Source organism: Chiloscyllium plagiosum, unplaced genomic scaffold (assembly GCF_037043375.1).
Source record: "Chiloscyllium plagiosum isolate Xiang-an unplaced genomic scaffold, Cpla_swu_hap1 HiC_scaffold_31, whole genome shotgun sequence".
Lineage (NCBI taxonomy): Eukaryota > Metazoa > Chordata > Chondrichthyes > Orectolobiformes > Hemiscylliidae > Chiloscyllium > Chiloscyllium plagiosum.
Genome location: NW_028270169.1, coordinates 52,570,970 through 52,591,240, shown reverse-complemented (window position 1 = coordinate 52,591,240; position 20,271 = coordinate 52,570,970). Strand labels below are relative to the sequence as shown.

The 20,271-nt window shown below is 40.8% G+C and overlaps 1 protein-coding gene across 3 annotated transcripts in view; it reads left to right on the top strand.

Moving 5' to 3' along the window:
* Positions 1 to 20,271, top strand: part of srrm3 (serine/arginine repetitive matrix 3) — a 795,287-nt gene that overhangs the window by 275,796 nt on the left and 499,220 nt on the right. For all 3 annotated transcript variants that reach the window (XM_087977541.1, XM_043718787.2, XM_087977540.1), the window contains one exon: positions 13,622 to 13,698. The gene's annotated coding sequence lies outside the window, so the exon portion shown is untranslated. The remainder of the gene's footprint in view (positions 1 to 13,621; positions 13,699 to 20,271) is intronic.

The following is a 20,271-nucleotide window of genomic DNA, read 5'->3' as shown; positions in this document are numbered from 1 at the left end:
TCACTGTTCATTAGCAAGATTCAGAAGTCTCCCCTGAAGTTTAAAGGGAAAATCAGAAATTTCACCTGATATTTCCATTCTTACCGTATTTTCCCAACTGTCTTGCAATTGTCCACACATCTTAATCTAATAGAATCATACAATCCCTACTATGTGGAAGCAGGCCATTCAGCCCATTGAATCCGCACAGACCCTCCAAAGATTATCCCACCCAGACTCTTAAGCCTGTAACCCTGCAATTCGCATGGATTGGATAGAGAGAACCATGTTTTATTTAAGGCATTTAATAAGATGCCACATCAAATGTTATTACAAAAGATAAAAGCTGATGATGTAGAGGCTAACATATTGACATAGAAGGACATGAAAACTAGCTATTAGGAAAGAAAACGTAGGTATTAATGGGTAATTTTCTGGTTGGCAAGATATAACGAGTGATGTGCAACAGACATCAATGCTGGGGCCTCAACTTTTTATAATTTACTTAAATGTCTTGAATGTACGGTTGCTAAATTTGCTAATAACTCAAAGGTAAGTGGAAAGTAAATTGTGAAGAGGACATGAGGGGGCTACAGAAGGATATCAATCAATTAAGTGAGTGGGCAAAAATTTACAGGAGGATGGAGAGTTTTGTCAGATGAGCTGATCAATAGCAAATGGAATTCAATCCAGATAAGTGTGAGGTGACAAACTTGGATGGGACAATCAAGCTGTGTTGGACCGATGGATATGTTTCCATGCTGTATGACTCTATGACTCGGCAAGTCAAGGAAATATATGATGGACGGTAGGACCTTGGGAGGCACCGAGGATTAACGGGCCTTTGGTGTGCATGTCCCTTAGCAGAACAAGTGGATGAAGTGGTTAAGAAGGGAGATGGGATACTTGCCTTTATTAGTCAAGGCATAGAGATTAAGAGTAAGGAGGTTATATTGGACCATAAAAAGTTGTTCAGCCATACTAAAATATTGTGGCAGTTCTAAAATCCACATTATAGGAGGGGTGTAATAGCAATGGAGAGGATGCAGAGGAGATTTACCAGGATGTGGCCTGGGCTGGAGAGTTTTAGTTATGGACAGAGATTGGACTGACTGGGGTTGTTTTCCTTAAAGAGGATGAGAGGAAAAATGTTTTGACCAGAGGATGGTGGGAATCTGGAACTCACTGTCCATAAGGGTTGTGAAGGCAGAAATCCTCATATGATTTTTAAAGTATTTCTATGTAGAGTTGTGATGCCAAGGCATTTAAGGCTATGTGAAAGGTGAAAGTGAGGACTGCAGATGCTGGAGATTAGAGTCAAGATTAAAGTGGTGCTGGAAAAGCACAGTAGACCAGGCAACATCCGAGGAGCAGGAAAATCGACGTTTCGGGCAGGAGCCCTTCTTCCTGATGAAGGTCTCCTGCCCGAAATGTTGATTTTCCTGCTCCTCGGATGCTGCCTGACCATTTAAGACTGTTTGCCAAGTACAGGAAAGCGGGATTAGAATAATTAGGTGGTTGTTTTTGACTGGCACAGCCTCACTGCTGTTAATTCTGTAATGCATTCTTCAGTTGCATTAAATCAGCCCTCGTCCAGTGGTAGAGCATTGTGATCTTAGGTTTGTTTAGTGTTGTTCCAATTCAGGACAGTATTTTAAAAAAGATTTGTGGGATGTGAGCATAGCTGGCAAGACAAGCATTTATTGCCCATCCCAAGAAGTTGTTGGGAAGCCTACCTCCTTGAACCACAGCAATCCAAGTAAAAACAGAGATGCTAGAGAGGGTGCTTCATAACTTTTGAAGCAGCGACAGTGAAGGAACAGCGATAAATTTTGAACTAAGAATAATCTGTGTCTTTGAGGGGAACGGTTGGCTGTCGCTGTATTCACTGTGGATGGAGTGAATGCTTTAAAATGGGGGTGGGCTGCCAGTTTAATGGACTGTTTTGAACTGGACTGTGGCAACCTTCTCAAATATTATTGGAATTGGACTCATCCAGACAATTGTACAGTATTGCATCACAGTTCTGATAGTGCCTTGTCGATATGGACTGGCTTCACATGGTCAAAAGGTAAGCTGCTCATTGCAGAGTGCTTAATTTCTGCCCTGATCTTATAGTCACAAAGTCACTGTTAATTTGACTAAATCAATTCAGCTTCAGACTGCTGGAACTTCCTGCCCCTTGCTGTGACAATGATAATTAAAAATTTGGCACTGGTGATGCTCTTGTTAAACTGCTTCATTAGCTCAAGGGCCACTTCTCAGACACAATATTAAATAGGTCCTTGATCTATCAGATGGATGTGAAAGATCCCATTGTGTTATTTGAAGAAGCATGGGATTATTCTTCCCTGTCATATTTAACCTGAGAGCAATGTCACTACATCAAGTTTTCGTTATTAATCCCATTGCTGTTTGTGAGATTGTGCTTTGTACAAATTGGCTACTGAATTTGCTATGCATCAAGCTACTTAACTGGCTATAAAATGCTTTGGGATGTTTTGAGGTTACAAAAGGTATTAAGGAAATGCAATACTTTATATATGTCTTTTTTTAAGTCAAGTCTGAGCTGACGTCTTGAGCTGAGTGGTTTTGGCAGCACCCAAACTAAGCATCCTCAGAAAAATTTATGTGCTGGCATTATTACTGACTCCTTCCAGTTATTTACAGGGAAAGCTCCCAAAAGGCTCAGGGGAACCTTTATCTACAGTTTTAAATAAGCTGTAGTCCAAGTAAAATATTTCTTGGCAAAGTCATTTTATGTATTTATCAGGATGTAACTATGTAATACAGCAGTTATATTTTGTAATTATTAGAGTATGCTTTATAGTTATTATGTATCATATGCATATTTTGGAAGATAGGAAGAATTGGCAGAATAGAGTATTTGGTGCTGCCTGCCAACTAACATGTGTCAGTAGGGCTGCCTCTGAACAAGCATATTCTGCTGTTGGAATTACCTCTGTTTTAGGTACTTAAATATGTCAACAAATACTATCTGAATGTTATGACGTTTTTTACATATTAGCTGACTGTCATTGTGGTACTCTAGCTGCAAACTGAATTGACAATAACTTGATCTGAAAATCCAAACATTTACAAAAGCAATAGCGTGGTAGTAAGTTTGAAAGCTTTACTTTTTCATTGCAGATACATTGCAAAACAATGACTGTTGGATATTTGTCATGTATTGTTTCTGATTTCCAACTTGTTAGGCAGATGCCAGGGTAAGTGGGCACACATCTCCAGGAAGTGGTAACAGTGATCATAGACCACCTGAATATTGATGTAATCGAAAACTTTCCTAATGATGAATTTCTCAGCATTGTGAAACATCCCTCTCACTGCCATATGTGTATGGTCAGTAAGAATCTGCACTGGGGTGGGGGCGAGAGTCTGTTCCTGGCTCGTATTGTCTGGGCTGCAGCATTATTACTTGTCATGGAGGAATAAAATGAACTATCATGATCTCGCATGGATGGTATTGGTCCTTGTCCTGATGAATTTTGGAAATATGACTGAGAGATCCCACTCAGCTCACTCACTGCTCCCTGGAAGGAGACAGTCACATAGAAGTTCAAAGCAGCTATCACCTTCACAGCCACCAGGAGAGCAAGGCCTCCCAGTCCTCCCTAATGATCTGCTCTAGCATCTGCTAAATGTACGTCACAGTGTCCTGGGACATATGGAGCATGGTTCGCACTGCACAACGCTCATCCTGAGAAAAGGAACCGGAAGTGACTTCACCACAGGAAATAACATCACCACAGGAAATGACATCACCAACCCAAAGAAACCCAAACATATACATAGAAAGCAGGAATTTTCAGCATTGCTTCGCCTGAGGCCCACTGAAAACGTTATCTAGTAAGGTAACAGAACGTCTGGAAATGAACCTTGCAGCTCAGCGAGCAAATCTACATCCAAAACCTCAACCTAAGCTACAAATCTTCTCAAAACTCGCTCATCCCCAGGAAATTGTGTCAGGACCAAAAGACTCTGGAAGTTCCACACATCTTGAGGGACCATGCGTTTCTACCTCTCCCTGAGCTGGGTGCTCCTCAGTTTCCGTGACAATCTGCTATTGCTCCTGGTTTTGCCATTGGTGCTGGTTCTGAGGGAGGTAGTCACAGTGAATAAAATGCCACCTGGCATCTCAAAATTCAATTTCTTTTCCCCTAAAACATGAACAGAAATATTGTAATGGAATGTATCCTGTTAAAATGTCTTTTCTATGTAGACAAGCAAGAGGCTGAAAGAACACAGCGAGCCAGGCAGCATCAGGAGGTGGAGAAGTAACCCTTCTTCAGGACTCGGGCTGGGTTTAAGGGGAGCTGCAGATAAATGGGGAGGGTGTAGCAGTTGGAGAGATGGGAATAGGTAAACACAGGTAGAGGGTATGACCTGGTTGGTTGTTGGGAGGAATAAGTCCGGTTGGTGACTGGAAGAAAGGGTCGATCAGAGGAATAGAAGGGAAGGGCTGGGAAGGGAGTCGGAGGATGGGAAGGGAGGTTATTTGAAATTGGAGAACTCGATGTTGAGTCCTCCGGCTGTGGGCTGCCCAGGCAGATGAGGTGTTGTTCCTTCAATTTGCGGTCTGATTCACTGTGGCAATGGAGGAGGCCAAGGATGGTCATGTTGGAGAGGAATGGGAAGGGAAATTAAAATGGGTGGTGACTGGGAGGACAGGTCAGCCCCGCGGGCCCGGCTGAGATGCTCGGTGAAATGTGCCGAGTTTACGTTTGGTCTCCCTGATATAGGGAAGTCCACATTGGGAGCACCAGATACAGTAAATTGGTTCACCTGCTGTGGTGAAACGGTTAAAAATTATGTCCCAATACATGTGTAAATCTAACCGGAATGGAGGTGTTGCTTAGTCCCGTGTGAATCTTCTTATCTGTATGTAACCAGAATGGAATGTGTTTTTTAGCCTTGCTCTGCTGTTCACATGAATGTTTATATCTGGAAAAGAGTATATCAGCTGGAAAAGTCTCCAGTTCGGGGAGTCTGCTCCGGGGTTACGTTTAACCGCCGAGCGTGGGTTGTTGGCAACCGCTCTACGAGAACTGACGGCTCCCAGTTCCGGTAACATGTAGAGTGAGTATAAGCCAGACCCGGGAGTCTGCTCCGGGGTTACGTTTAACCGTCGAGCGTGGGTTGTTGGCAACCGCTCTACGAGAACTGACGGCTCCCAGTTCCGGTAACATGTAGAGTGAGTATAAGCCAGACCCGTTGTAAGTATGAGACCTGGTTGTGGCGACGCTGCGGGGAATAAAATGCTCATATTCTAGCAGACTCGCCTCTTGGTCGTTTGTTCTGTGTCAGACTACTCTCCTACGAACCTGACCTTGAGAATTTTTTAAAACATTTTGGCGCTGCGAGCAGGGTCAATCGCAATTGAGGAGAGATTTTGATACAGAACAATGTTTTGGAAAAAGACTAAGAAACCAGAAGAACAAACTGTGGAGGTCCCGACCGTCCCGGGATGGCATGGACCGTGGCATGACGTGGCAGTTTGTTTGAGAAATGGTGGGGGGCGACCGGAGGAACCCCAGGGTCGCTGCTGTCCACCCTTGAGAGGATCCCAGTCCTGCCGAAGAACCCCTTGCCTGGGGTACAGCGGAGGATGTGGGCATGTCCAAAAAGCTGAAGCGGAGTTAACAGAATTGAATGGGATTGAACTGAACTGAACTGAGTGGAATTGAACTGAAGTGAATCAAATTTAACGGAACAAAATGGAACTGAGCTAAATTGAATTGAAATGGACGGAACTGAATTGAACACAATTGAATTGAACTGAACAGACCTGAACTGAGCTGAATTGAACTACACTGAATTGACTGAACTGAAATTAACTGAAACGAATTGAACTGAATTAAGCATAATGTAACACATGTATTGGGCCAAGCAGTGGAATGTGGTGAAACGGTTAAAAATTATGTCCCAATACATGTGTGAATCTAACCAGAATGGAGGTGTTGCTTAGTCCCGTGTGAATCTTCTTATCTGTATGTAACCAGAATGGAATGTGTTTTTTAGCCTTGCTCTGCTGTTCACATGAATGTTTATATCTGGAAAAGAGTATATCAGCTGGAAAAGTCTCCAGTTCGGGGAGTCTGCTCCGGAGTTACGTTTAACCGCCGAGCGTGGGTTGTTGGCAACCGCTCTACGAGAACTGACGGCTCCCAGTTCCGGTAACATGTAGAGTGAGTATAAGCCAGACCCGGGAGTCTGCTCCGGGGTTACGTTTAACCGCCGAGCGTGGGTTGTTGGCAACCGCTCTACGAGAACTGACGGCTCCCAGTTCCGGTAACATGTAGAGTGAGTATAAGCCAGACCCGTTGTAAGGATGAGACCTGGTTGTGGCGACGCTGCGGGGAATAAAATGCTCATATTCTAGCAGACTCGCCTCTTGGTCATTTGTTCTGTGTCAGACTACTCTCCTACGAACCTGACCTTGAGAATTTTTTAAAACACCTGCCTCTCCTCCAACCTAGTTTACTGTATCCAGTGCTCCCAATGTGGTCTTCTCTACACCAGGGAAACCAAATGTAAACTCAGGGCATGTTTCGCTGAGCATCTCAGCTGGGCCGCAGGTGCTAACCTGAACTCTCAGTCACCGCCCATTCCTTCTCTGACATGACTAACCTTGGCCTCCTGCATTGCCACAGCGAATTAGACCACAAATTGGAGGAACAACACTTCATCTTCCGCCTGGGCAGCCTACAGCCCGGAAGACTCAACAGTGAGTTCTCTGATTTCAAATAACCTCCCTTCCCAGCCTCTCCCCATCCCTTCCATCCCTCTGATTGACCCTTCCTTTCAGCTACCAACTGGATTCATTCCTCCCATTAACCAACCAGGCCGTACCCTCTACCAGTGTTCACCTATCCCTACCCCACCACCTTGCGCCTCCCATCCTCACTCATTCCCCCCCCCCCACCCACCTTTATTTGCAGCTCCCCTTACACCCACCCCCAGTTCTGAAGAAGGGTTACACCCGAAACATTAACTTCTCCACCTCCTGATGCTGCCTGGCTTGCTGTATTCTTCCAGCCTCCTGGTTGTCTACCTTAGATTCCAGCATCTGCAGTTTTTTTGTCTCTAACTAAAAATGTATTTTCTAGCTTTTGGAACTGAACAGTTCTAAAGAAGTGTCATACCGGACTCAAAACGTTAATTTTGTTTTTCTCTCCATTAATGCCTCCAGACCTGTTGAGTTTCTCTAGCATTCTCTGTGATTATTACAATAAGTGAGATCTTGCTCATAATTTCTTATTTGTTTTGTGAGAGATGGCCTCATTGTGTAAATTTGGTCATTTTGGGAATATTGATCATAACATACAAATATAAGAATTAGGAGCAAACTACTTGAGCCCCTTGAACCTGCTCAGCGACTTAATAAGATCACAGTTGATCTAATTTCCCCTTAACCCTGACACCCATTCAGTTCCTTGCTGGTCAAGAATCTATTCTGCCTTAAAAATATTCAAAGACTCTACTTCTGCCACCTTTTGAGGATGATTTACAAAGATTCAGAAACCCGCGAGAACAAATCTCTTTTTGTCTCTAGTCTTAAATGAACAACCCTTTATTTCTAAATAGTGACCCCTCATTCTTGACTCTCTTACAAGTGAAACACAAAATAAAATATCTTCTATATTTCTGTCAAATCATTTCTTACTCTTATAAAATCCAGCAGCTATGAGCCAAATCTGTCCATAAATAATGCTGTTGTTTGCATGTGCTATGCATAAAATCCATTAAAATGATTCTGATGTGACAACAAAAAATGATGCAGAAATTAATCATAATTTCCCCACTCAAAGAATATATGCAATCATGTATCTTCCTACAAAAATGTAATAAAATAGCGGACAGAAATAGAGATATTTTGCTTTTGCATGCAACAGCACTTGTCTGGGACTTAATTTACCGTTTGAGAAGTTAGATATGTGCACTTCTGTTAGTAGGAGCACTGAGACAAATACTCATTCTGAAAGATTACGTTTTCCATCAGCTTTCACACTATTATTTGAAAAAGTAAAAGTTATCCTGCTGGAAAGATGAAGAACTCATGCATCTATTTATTCATTTTGGTATTTTTAAAAATGACATTATCACAGTGTTACAGTCCAGTATTTTAATTTATAGTAACTCAGGATTTAAAATAACTTGATTGTGGAACACAAAATGAAAGATTTGGAACATCTAGACTAGGATCAGCTTATCCATTATGTGTAAAACTGCAAAATTCCACTTGTCTTCCAGGTGAAAGCTATAAAAGACATTTTAACAGCATAAATTCTAGCATGATATTTATGTTCATGCTTCTTTAGGGGAAAAAAAAAGATTTTTGAGTTTCATTAATTCCACAATAAATCACGGGCACTCCAGTGTCTATTAACTGACTTCAAAGGATTTTAAAATTGTATGACCTTTTGAAGCCAATTGACTTACAGTATGCAAAGCAAAGTATAGTGGATAAAACCATTTGAATTGCTGGTCTTTTGATGTGATGAAAACTTTGCAGTAAGCTTCGCACATTACATACAGTACAGGTCCTTTCTGATCCTAGTTCTAAAGCAGATGCTTTTGTTGTTTCCCAGATTTTGTTTTATATGTGACATCTAACAACAACTGATGCCCAGTGGCAATACTTGTGAGTTTTTTTACATTGTAAGTCCAACTGTAAAGTTTAGTGTGATCTAGTTCAAAATTCAGTGGGTATGATAGGAAAGTGAGGCACAGCAGTGGAGACAGGGGATTGGGGGTTAATATCAGAGAAGACAATAAAATACAACGATATAACAAAAACTATGAATGTGGGAGCAAAAAACAGAAATTGCTGGAGAAACTCAGCAGCATCTGTGGAGACAAAACAGTGTTAATATTTCAGGTCCAGTGACCCTTCTTCAGAACAAAGATACAAAGGATATGAAGATTTGAAAAACAAAATAACTAGCTAGCAGGAGAAGAACTTTATATGTTTGCATATAAAGTTCTTACTTTTCCTGGAGCCAATGGAGGAGAGTCTCCTTGGGGCTCCCTGTCTAAATAATCTCTTGCAGCCCTTCAACACTCCAACATCTCAGCCATCTCCCCTACCTTGGCCTTTTGTGCATTTCTAACTTTCCTCACTAGACCATTGGCAATTATGTCTTCAGCTGCGAAGGCCCAAAACTAAGGAACCTTTTTCTTCCCAGTACCAGATCAAGAGTATTAGGCATCATAGACAAACCTTGAGCCTGGTATCTCACCTGCCCTCTACTATTAACTTTTGAAAATAATATTACACGTTAGTATGGATAGAAGTCTGCATTTATAGTTACAGATGTAATTTTGTTGAAAAGGGGAATGTTATGATATTGATTCTACATTCTCATAATTTTTTACACCTTTCATAAGATACATACAAGTCAAACTGCACATTACAATGTGTAATATAGTATGTCATGTAATATTATGTCTTCCTACAATAACTAGATGGTAATTGTTATGAAGTTGAAGGTATGTACTGTATCTTTAAGAGAGACAGAATGCTGTTCTGAACTGAGAGATTCAAAGCACCTCTGTATATGATGAGACGACAGTCCCAGAGTGTACTGGAAAATCGAAAATACATAACATTTGGCTGTGAAATGGACAACTGAGTTTTGGTTGCTGTTTTGACAACAATTTGAATTTAATCAATCAGTTTAAATTATGCCACTGGATACCTAAACCCAATGAAGTTTGAATTTATTGTTTTGCCAACATCGAACCAATGATCTGATGTTTGGGGTGTATAAAATGCAGACCTTTTGAAAATTGGTCAGAGAGCAACTGCCGTAGAGAGAGAAACTCAATGCAGCTAATTGCACATTTTGCTCTCAAAGAAATTAGAAAACACTGTCTATTAAAGGTACCTTTTCATATGAAACATACTCGCAGTAAAAAGAAAGAAGACGACCCAGGGAGCTCCTCAGCCTGAAGAGTGAAGACGTGGATGAGGACAGCTGCTGTGTGGTTTTGAAATTAAGTTGATGTAATTTTAATAAGTGTCTTATTAGAAGCATATGTCAGTGCTGAAACCCACTGGACTTTGCAGTGAAAAGTCCACCAATAAACTCAATATAACTGGCATTTACTGACAACTGTTTTTTAGCGGCTAGCACATACTAGATGTCAATATTCATGTGGCGTGTGTGTGACCAGTGCGGATGGGGTGTTCCCTGACATATTGATGCTCAGTGTTCAAAATAGAGGTGCTTAGGAACAAGTGACAATCTGAATTTGCTGTGAACCTTCTTTGATTTTCAGGTTGAGAGTTCTCTACATTTAGCTTGTTTAATAATTTCAGTAAGATATGAAGTTGAATATTAGTTAAATACTTAAGACTGTTAATAAGGCACATAACAAGCAATAATCCTGAATTAACAACTCACTATTACCTAGCAAGAGACTCACCACATTGCTGGTCAAAGTAATAAAAGATTAAGTGAGTTGTTCCCAGGCTTTCTTTGCCTGGTTCTGCCAAACTTTCACAATAGCCCACGTCACTCAGATGACTATGTGTTTCCACCCATAATTTTAGTTTAATTTATGTGTTCTGTGGGTGTTGCTGGAGTGTTTAGAGATAATTTGCATGCATGAAAGTGAGGCTTTTTAACCCTTGAGGTGAATAGCGGTTAGAAACAAGGTTAGTGGAAAAAGAATATTAGGCTTTTGCACAGCAGCAAGGTGTCTATGACACAGGGTATCAGAGACTGAACCATCCAGAAGGTCGGAGAGTGTGCAGGTTTCTTCGTGTAAGAGAAGCAGGTCATTCAGAGAAATAAAGGCCTGTTACAGCAGAAGTGCAGTTTAGTGTTCTGTAAAATAGTTAGGGCAGAGGAAAAGAAGTCCTAAACAGCTTAATGTCTTTAAGAGAAAAGCTTCAGAAATAGAAGGCTGTGGAAGAGGAATTTAAGGAACTCAGGTTATGATATAAGTGAGCTGTTTTAGCAGTTTGCTTAAGAGTCTTGAGAACGACACTGAATAAAGAAATAGTGAATTGGTGAATGTAAAACTTTGACAAAAAGAAATCAAAGTATGTTTAGTGACTAACCATCATGGTAATCAAATTGGAAAAATAAAACCTATGGTTTATTAAGTCCTGGTTTCTCTCTGGGATCTGAGTTGTACAATGTTGCCATCAGCTGCAATCATAAGAAAGCATTCACATCTGCCTTCAGCTGGAATTGTTGAGTAAATGATTCATCCTGGCATTCAAAGTCCCCAGCATCACAGAAGCCAGCGTCCATTCAATATCATTCATTCCATGTGATATTGAAGGAATGGTTGTGCCCACTAGATACAGCAATGGCTATGGACCCTGACAATATCTCAATGACCTTGTGCTCCATGAGGAGTTATACTATTAGATAATATTTCCTAATCAACCTGTTCAAAGATATTATTACACGCTTCTGGAGTTGTGGGACATGAACCTGGGTCTCCCCACTGTGCCACAACATTCCCATACCACTCAATAACCTGTTCCAGAACAGCAACAATGTTGCCATCTATCTCCACAGGTATTTTCAGTTTACAAAAGAGGCAGTCCACATTCAACCGCGGGCCATTTCTATCACATCAGTCTACTCTCAATCATCAGTAAAAGGATGAAAGGTATCATTGATGCTGCTATCAAGTGGTACTAATAAGCATTAATCTGCTCCTTGATGCTCAATTTGGGTTCTGTCAGGACCACTTACCTCCCAATCTCATTGTAAACTTCATTTAATCATGGACAAAACAGCTAGTCCAGAGCTGATGAATGCCCTTGATATCAAGTTAGAATTTGACCAAAGAGGTCTTGTAGCATAGTGGTAGTGTCCCTTACTCTAGACAAAGAGGCGTGGCTTCAAGTCCTGCTCACTCCAAAAGGGTATAATAATGTGTCTGAGCAAGTTGATTAGAAATGATCTCACCTTTGTTTTAGGATTCTTGTGGTGCAGTGGTAGCATCCCTAGCTTTGAGCCAGGAGGCTCGGGCTTAAGCCCCACTTGCTCCACAGCAATGTAATAACATTCCTGAACAGAAAATACCTTAAATTTGACCGAGTACTGTATACCTTTAAGGGGTTCTACTTAAGAAGGGTGAGAGTGGAGAGCCAGAGAATTATAAAAGAGATAGCTTAACATATTTTATTGGAAAATAATATAAGTTATTAGAGTGACTGAAAATCTTGAAAATTTTCATCAGAGAGTCAGTGTTGATTTGTAAAGGTCAGTTATGCCTGACAACCTGATTAAATTTTGAAAAGATGACTAAAATACTAGCTGGAATACTCTGGATAATGTAATCTAAATAGACATCCAGAAGTCTATTTGATAAAGTCCCTATTACATATTTAGTTAGTAATGTTGAAACTCATGGGATTAAAGTGACAATTTTGAACTGGTTATAAAATTAGCTGAGCAACAAGAGACAGAAAGTAAAGACATTGGCAGATACTTAAATTGGCAGGATCTTGTGGTAGAACGTGAAAATATCCCATACATGTCTTAGCAATGCAAATGATGGAACCTGCCAGAAGATCCAGATTCCAGACCCATCTGTTCTGGGATTGTTTTTTTCTGAATGGAATGATTAAATTATATGATACTCCTTTGGGGTTATACAGTGAATTTGAATGTGAGTGGTCTTGGGTTCAAATCTCACCACAGTAGGAAAGGAGTTATTGAAAATGAAGAAGTTGGGATTTGCATCTTCAACGGGATTTTCTTGTTCACCCAATGTGCGTAATACCAGCTGGTTATCGATAACACACTGTTCTGGCAAAAAGACACATTCAAGACTTCCTGGAGACACATAAAATCAAAGCATTGGCGCATGATCAATTATGTCATCAGAAAGTGCTGGAAAAACCCAGCAGGTCTGGCAGCATCTGTGGAGAGAGAAACTGAAGTTCTGAACAAGGGTTTCTGGACGTGAAATGTTAACTCTGTTTCTCTCTCTGCATATGCTGCCAGACCTGCTGAGGTTTTCTAGCAATTTTTGATTTTGTTTCAGATTTCCAGCAACTGCAGTTCTTCATTTTTAAAAAAAAATCAACAATATCAGCATTCCCTCTAATTTTCTTATTGGCTGCGCCGACCTCTGAGACCTGTGTGAAGTTGCAGTGTAGCTGTGCAGTTTAGAGGCAACTTTGGTCATCATTCAATACAAAGGTCAAAAAGATGTCCTCATTACCAAAGCGAAGACTAGTACAGATGGCTGGTAGACAGACCACTGGCTCACTTGCTGCTGCAAATCTCTCTCTTTCTATATTTCTGAGCATGAAAGAGAAAGAAGTACAGTGTATGCTAGTAAGGTTGGAGAAATTTCAGGTATTGCACAAAGAATGGTCAGGGCAAATTGGGCCAAAGTTCTGTGTCTGTACATTAAAGTTTTATGCCATTGTTCCTCCTGATAGATTGATTGGAAAATTATAGGTTTGCAATAGAAGTATAAAAGCATTAAGCGAGCAACTTACATTGGCTCATTAGCTTTTAGAATTCAAAGTAATTTAGATATTGAACTGACTTGTGTACAATGAATGCCCTGCATATATGTTTTTCATATGTTTGCTATTCTTATGTAAACCTACATTTTTCTCCAATTCATTCTTTCTCAGGATAGAATGAAGTATAACCTCTAGCTGATGCTACTGCTGCTAAAGGACTGCTGTACAGGAAGGTTCATTTTTGGAAGGTAAGACTCCCTTTTAGTTTTTTTCACCCAGATTCGTGGTGGTCCTGCCTGCATCCATAATGTAGATTCCAAAGCCAGGGTTTCTGTACCCAAAGACCATATATCAGTGTGACATTGATGTTTAACACAAATATATGTATTTTTTCAATTATGAATAATGCTACAGTTATTAACTGATAAACATATTCAATATAAATATCTGGTTGGATGGCAGATACTGTCCTTAAGATTCAGGGTCACTGAGAATGTTTTGGAATTTGCAGGTGGATCCCTGCCTATGTTTACATTTCAGAAAATCCTCAAAGCAACCAATCTAAAGTAGAGGTCATATTGAGAACTATGAAAATGTGCTCAATGAGAGTAAGTTAGTTAAATATCAGTTTAAGTGGGGAGACCTACCTATCCATGCTGCAATAGCTATTAGAGTATCTTATATAAATCAAAATTCAGATACGATCCCTAACACAATTTATCTCAAATACATGATGACCACTTAATTACCATAATACTGTTACTATATAACAAATGCTCATTCTGTTCTCAGTTCTCTCACACTCACACTGATTTTCGGCTTTATTTAATTTTGTCAGTGCTAAGTACCAACTGTATCCTGCAATATTTAGATAGATTGCAAGGATTTAAATACTCAAATAGTCATTGAACCTTGACAAAGTTCTATTACATTTTTACTAATGTTTGTTCTTGTATTCAATACATTTGATGAAGTACAAACAAGTGAGCAAACACAGTTGATTCTACCTGAAATAAACAGTGCACTTGAGTTTCAATACCTGACAACTCTGAAATTGACATTTATTCAAAATGGGTTTTATAGCTGTGTGAGTGATGATCTATTTTGGACATGGTATTTAAGAGGTAGGGACTGTACTAAATATGCACCACAATGATTATCTATTGAGAGTGTAGGGAGTAACTTTGACTGTGGTGCATGCACCTGCCACCTACCATTGGTACCTACCTTCCTGAAGAAGGACTTATCCCCAAAACGTCGATTCTCCTGTTCCCTGGATGCTGCCTGACCTGCTGCACTTTTCCAGCAACACATTTTCAGCACCTACCATTGGTGCCCTACTATAGAATTTCCTCCTTGGCTACACTCATCACCTTTTAGATCCTACTAGAAATTCATTTGTTCGTCTGAGTCTCAGATAACCCCATCTAATATCTTGTTCTTTGCTTTGGCAACCTGTTTATAAATCTCTGATGCATTTTGTTTCTATGTTTTAAAAAAAGGAACAAAGCAATGCAAGTTATTGTATCAAGAATGAACTTAACCAGCATATAAAATGTTGTGATACTATATTGATTACTATTTATGTTTTGAGATGTAAAATTAAATAAAGCTTTGCAGAGATATAAATTTACAGTATTGCTACAGGGAAGATACATTTATTAAAATAAAACAAAACAAAGAACTGCAATGCTGGAAATCTAAAATAGAAATAACTAGAAAAACTCAGCAGGTTTCGCAGCCCCTGTGGAGAGAAACCAGAGTTAACTTTTTGAGCCCATTGGCCTTTCTTCAGAACAGACCTGCATTTCCAAGTTTGCAGGTTTTCGCATTGTTGTCATTTTGCATCTTTACATTCATACCTGCTTTTTGTTCCATGAAAATGAGAACCAAGGGCAGATCACCTATATTGCCTGACTTTGCAACAAGTGAGTTTGTAGCACTGGAAATTGTCCTTGGCTGAAAGAAAGGTAAAAATCAGAATAGTGGAGAAATTTCTCCTGTCAATAATTTCACCTCAAAATACCAGTGACAAATGGGAAAATTAGTAGCAGGATGCATCCACCTCCAAAGCATTCAAATCCATTTGTACAATTCAAATAAATAAAATATTTTCTTTGCTATAGATCTAGGCCAACATATAGTTTGCTTTTGGAAAGCTGGAGCATATGAATATACTATTGGTAGCATTTTGTAATTCCAATTAACAGTACTGAAAATAATTGATGTATTAAAATATGCTGCTGTATAATGTCATCTATTTTTAAAGAAATGCATTTCAATTAAAATAAAATAAACTGCAAGATCGCTGGTTCTGAATATATTGCAAAATTGAATTTACTGCAGAAGAGAAATGGAGATAATTGGACACTGGGGACTCCTTCAAGTCTTGCTCAAAAAATTGAACTGACCCAAATAGGATCAGTTCAGATGAGATCCGTTAAATCTGAGCCTTTTAATCAAACAGCTTGTGGAAACTAGCTCCAGGGAATGAATTTGTGTACAAGATCTTGGGGGCTGATGACTGAGTAAGTGCATACCTTTGTGACATCAGTGTCATACTTTACATTGGGTGTGCTCTTTAAATTTGGTATGATAAGTGGTGGATTCTTTCTGAATTGTTGTTTCACTGGATTTTTCTAACTTATTATCTCTACCTGTGAAATTGTTTTAAATTAACAAACAGTCTTCCATCTGTGTGATCACTTAATTGACTTTATTTGAAGAAATTTGCTATACTGTGTGATAAGAGAATTACCTATAATATACCTTTTATTTCCCAAACATTAGCTTGGGAACAATGGACAAAGACCATCCTGTGTGTGAGCCAGATTTCAGGCGAAATTGAGTACTAGCTTTTGAATTCCAAACTCTTTTAAGTGTTAAATATCTAGTGCTGTAATATAGTACTGTGGAGATTGTGGGCAGGCTAGTGGTACTTGCAAGTGAAAAGAGAGGGAGAGCATTATGGCCAGTGGTTAGAAGCAGAGTGCAATTAATAACATGAACAGATGGGTTAGTGTGAGAGTTACGGCATGATGAAAAATGATCCTTTCGGACTTGGCAGGACATGAATGTCTCGGTATCCCGCTGGAGAGTTCTGTCTCCTCCTGTGAGGGCCAGGAATCTCTCCTTGTAGTGGATGAGGAGCCTAATATCCAGTACACTTTCACCCTTTCCAGCTGTGTATGCCCCGTTTGGGCTATTTTCTCTTGTAATGAGAGAAAGAGAGGGATTGAGTGAGATGAAAGTGGATGGGCATGGCTTTTAGTGCTGGTGCAGGTGTGAGAAAGATGGTGAGGTATTCAGAGAGAGAATGAGAGTAGGCAGTGCAGAGGCTGTCCAGGATTGGTGTTGTCAGGGGTGGGATGATGACACTGAGTGAAAGATGATGCTGCAGGCAATAGTGAGAGTGAGAGACCATGAAGGTGGGTGTAATAAAAGAGAATGAGTGAATGTGAGGTCTCAGACAAGAGTGTATGGCACCTTCCCTGGCACAGTGGAAAATGTCATTGACATTCTAATGGCGCTGCAGGTTGTTCCTCCAGACTGTGAAAATGACACTGACCTGGGTGGTGACTCTGGACCAGGTTGCCAGGGTGTGATGTCATGGCCTCCTCTGCCAGACCTCCAGGAAAAGGATTCCTCTCCATTACATCACCCCTTGATCAGGGCTTCCAGGTCCCTGTTAAAGAATTATGCTGCTATCTTCCCAATTCCAACACCCTTAGATTCTACCTGCTAATGGGAAGAGCAAGATGGTGGTAGAATGGGGCCAGAATTGAAAATGAAGGGTAACATAAGGGCGGGTTAGGTTCGGCCTCATGGCAGAAATCTCTTTAAGAAACCTGATGTAACTTGGACTTAGCCAAAAACAAGTAAGATTCAGCCCATAGACTCATAGACATTTACAGCTTAGTCAAAGGCACATTGTCTTCACACCAGTCACCTCAGATTTGACAACACCAATCCCATTCTCCAGCTTTTGGTCCGTAGCTCTGGGATTATGGCATCACAGACAAATATATAAATACTGCTTAAATGTTATGAGACTTTCTGACTCAACTACCTTACGAGTGAACAAGTTTGACCTCAATCATTGTCTTAACATTCTACTTCTCATTTTAAATCTGACTCTGCAGCCCCCTGTTATTGCTCTCCTATGCTCACATAGAAGACTGCCTTTTCAATCACCCTATCTGTGCCCCTTATAATCTTATCCACCTCTTTCAGGTACTCGCTAAAATTTCACTTCTCCAAGGAAAATAACCCCAGTCTATCCAATTTTTCTTCATGGCTCAAATCCAGGGCTCATTCTGCAAATCGCGTCTGTACCCTTTCTAGCATCGTAACATCTTTCCTATAACTTGGTGATCAGAACTGCATGTGGCCTAACCAGCATTATACATATCTTCATCACAATTACCTTGCTGTTGTATTCTATGCCTCAGCTAATATGGCAAGTACCCCATGAGAGAACATGAGGACTGCAGATGCAGGAGAGTCTGATTCGAAAAGTGTGGCATTGGAAAAGCGCAGCAGGACAGGCAGCATCTGAGAAGCAAGAGAGTCAGGCATATAAGTCCTTCATCAGAAATGTGGGGAGTAGGGGGGTGGGGCTGGGGCTGGAGGGTAGGTAGTTGGGAAGACGATAGGTGGATGCAGATGTGGGGTGATTGTGATAGGTCAGTGGGGAGGGTGGACCGGATAGTTGGGAAGGAAGATGAACAGGTGGGACAGGTCAAGATGGCAGTGCTGAGTTGGAGGATTGAATCTGGGATAAGATGGGGGGAGGAGAGATTTGGAAACCAGTGAAGTCAGCATTGATGCCGTGTGGTTAGAAAGCCTCATCTTCCGCCTAAGTACCCCATGAGCCTGTTAACCAGGTTATCTACCTGCCCAGCTGCCTCAGGGATCTGTGGATATGCACATCAATGTTTTGCTAATCTTCAATACTTTTCAGAGTTGTATCAATCATAGTATAATCCATAGCCTTGTTAGTCCTCCCCAAGTGCATTACTTCTCACATGTTCAGGTTGAATCCCATCTTCCACTGCCCTGCCCAGCTGATGCATCTGTTGTTGTGCTCCTACAGTCTATGGCTATCCTCCTCACTGTTTAACACCCTACCAATTTTTGTGTCATCCTTGAATTCTTGATCATAACACCTACATTTCAGTCTAAATCAATAATCTACACAACAAACAACAAGGGCCCCAGGACTGAGCCCTGTGTAACCCCAATGGAAACAAACTTCCAGTCACGAACTGTATCCCCTATCACACTCGGCTTCTTGACTCTCAACCAAAACTTTGGATCCCAGATGCCAGTTTTCCTTGGATCCCATGGCCTCTTCCTTTCTTGAGGAAAGTTAGCAATAACCTTGCCAAATCACATCATCAACCCTCATCAACTCTCCTGGCCACCTCCTCAAAACTTTTATCAAATTTATCAAACAAATCCATGCTGACTATCCCTGATTAACTTGTGTCTCTCTGAGTTTTGATACATTTTCCCCCACCCCCGTCCTGAGAATTATTTCTATTAACGTGTCACTGTCAAAGTTAGACTGATTGGCCTGTAATTTCTTGGATTATCCCTTCCAACCTTTTATAATATTTGAATAATGTGAGTAGTTTTCCAGTCATTTGGCAGTATACAGCCATAGAGGTTTTAAAAATCCTGCCAGGGCCCATTGATATTTCCTCTCTTGCTTTCCTCAACAGTCTAGGATACATCTCATCCTAGCTTGCAGATTTATTTATTTCTAAGGCAGCTAAACTCACTAATACTCCAACTCGCTCTGTGAAATATTAAGTAAAATTGACAGTCTTCCACCCATGATGCCTATTTGTGCATCTTCCAGTTCCACACACAGATTAGCTCAGTTATCACTAATGGGTCCTGTATTTTCTCCAGTTATTCTCTTGGTCTTTATAAGTTTAAATAAAGCCCTTGAGTTTTCCTTTATTCTGCCAATGCATTCTCATGCACTCTTTTGCTTTCCTCATTTCAGAAGTCCCAACCTCTGGAACCTCTGCTCTTTGTGATTTTTATAAATGACGTGGATGAGGAAGTTGAAGGGTGGGTTAGTAAGTTTGCCGATGACACAAAGGTTAGTGCAGTGGTGGGTAGTGTCAAAGGCAACGGGAGTGTAAGTTGCAGTGAGACATTGACAGGATGCAGAGCTGGGCTGATGAGTGCCAGATGGAGTTCAACCCCGAAAAATGTGAAGAGATTCATTTTGGAAGGTCGAATTTGAATACAGAGTACAGGGTTAATGGCAGGATTCTTGGCAATATGGATGAACAGAGGGATCTTGGAGGACCCGAGGGATCTTGGGGTCCATGTCCATAAGATCCTTCAAAGTTGCCACCCAAATTCATAGGGTTATTAAGAAGGCATATGTTGTGTTGGCTTTCATTAGCAGGGGGATTGAGTTTAAGAACTGCGAGGTTATGCTGCAGCTCTGTAGAGCCCTGGTTAGATCACACTTGGAATATTGTGTTCAGTTCTGGTTGCCTCATTATAGGAAGAATGTGGAAGCTTTAGCGAGGGTGCAGGGGAGATTCACCAGGATGCTGCCTAGACAGGAGGGCATGTCTTATGAAGAGTGGTTGGGGGAGCTAGGGCGTTTCGCATTGGAGCGAAGAAGGATGAGAGGTACTTGATAGAGATGTACAAGGCGATGAGAGGCATAGATAGAGTGGATAGCCAGATACTTTTTCCCAGGACAGAAATGGCTATCACAAGGGGGCATAATTTTAAGGTTTCGTGGAGATGTCAAAGGTTCTTTACACAGAGAGTGGTGGGTGTGTGGA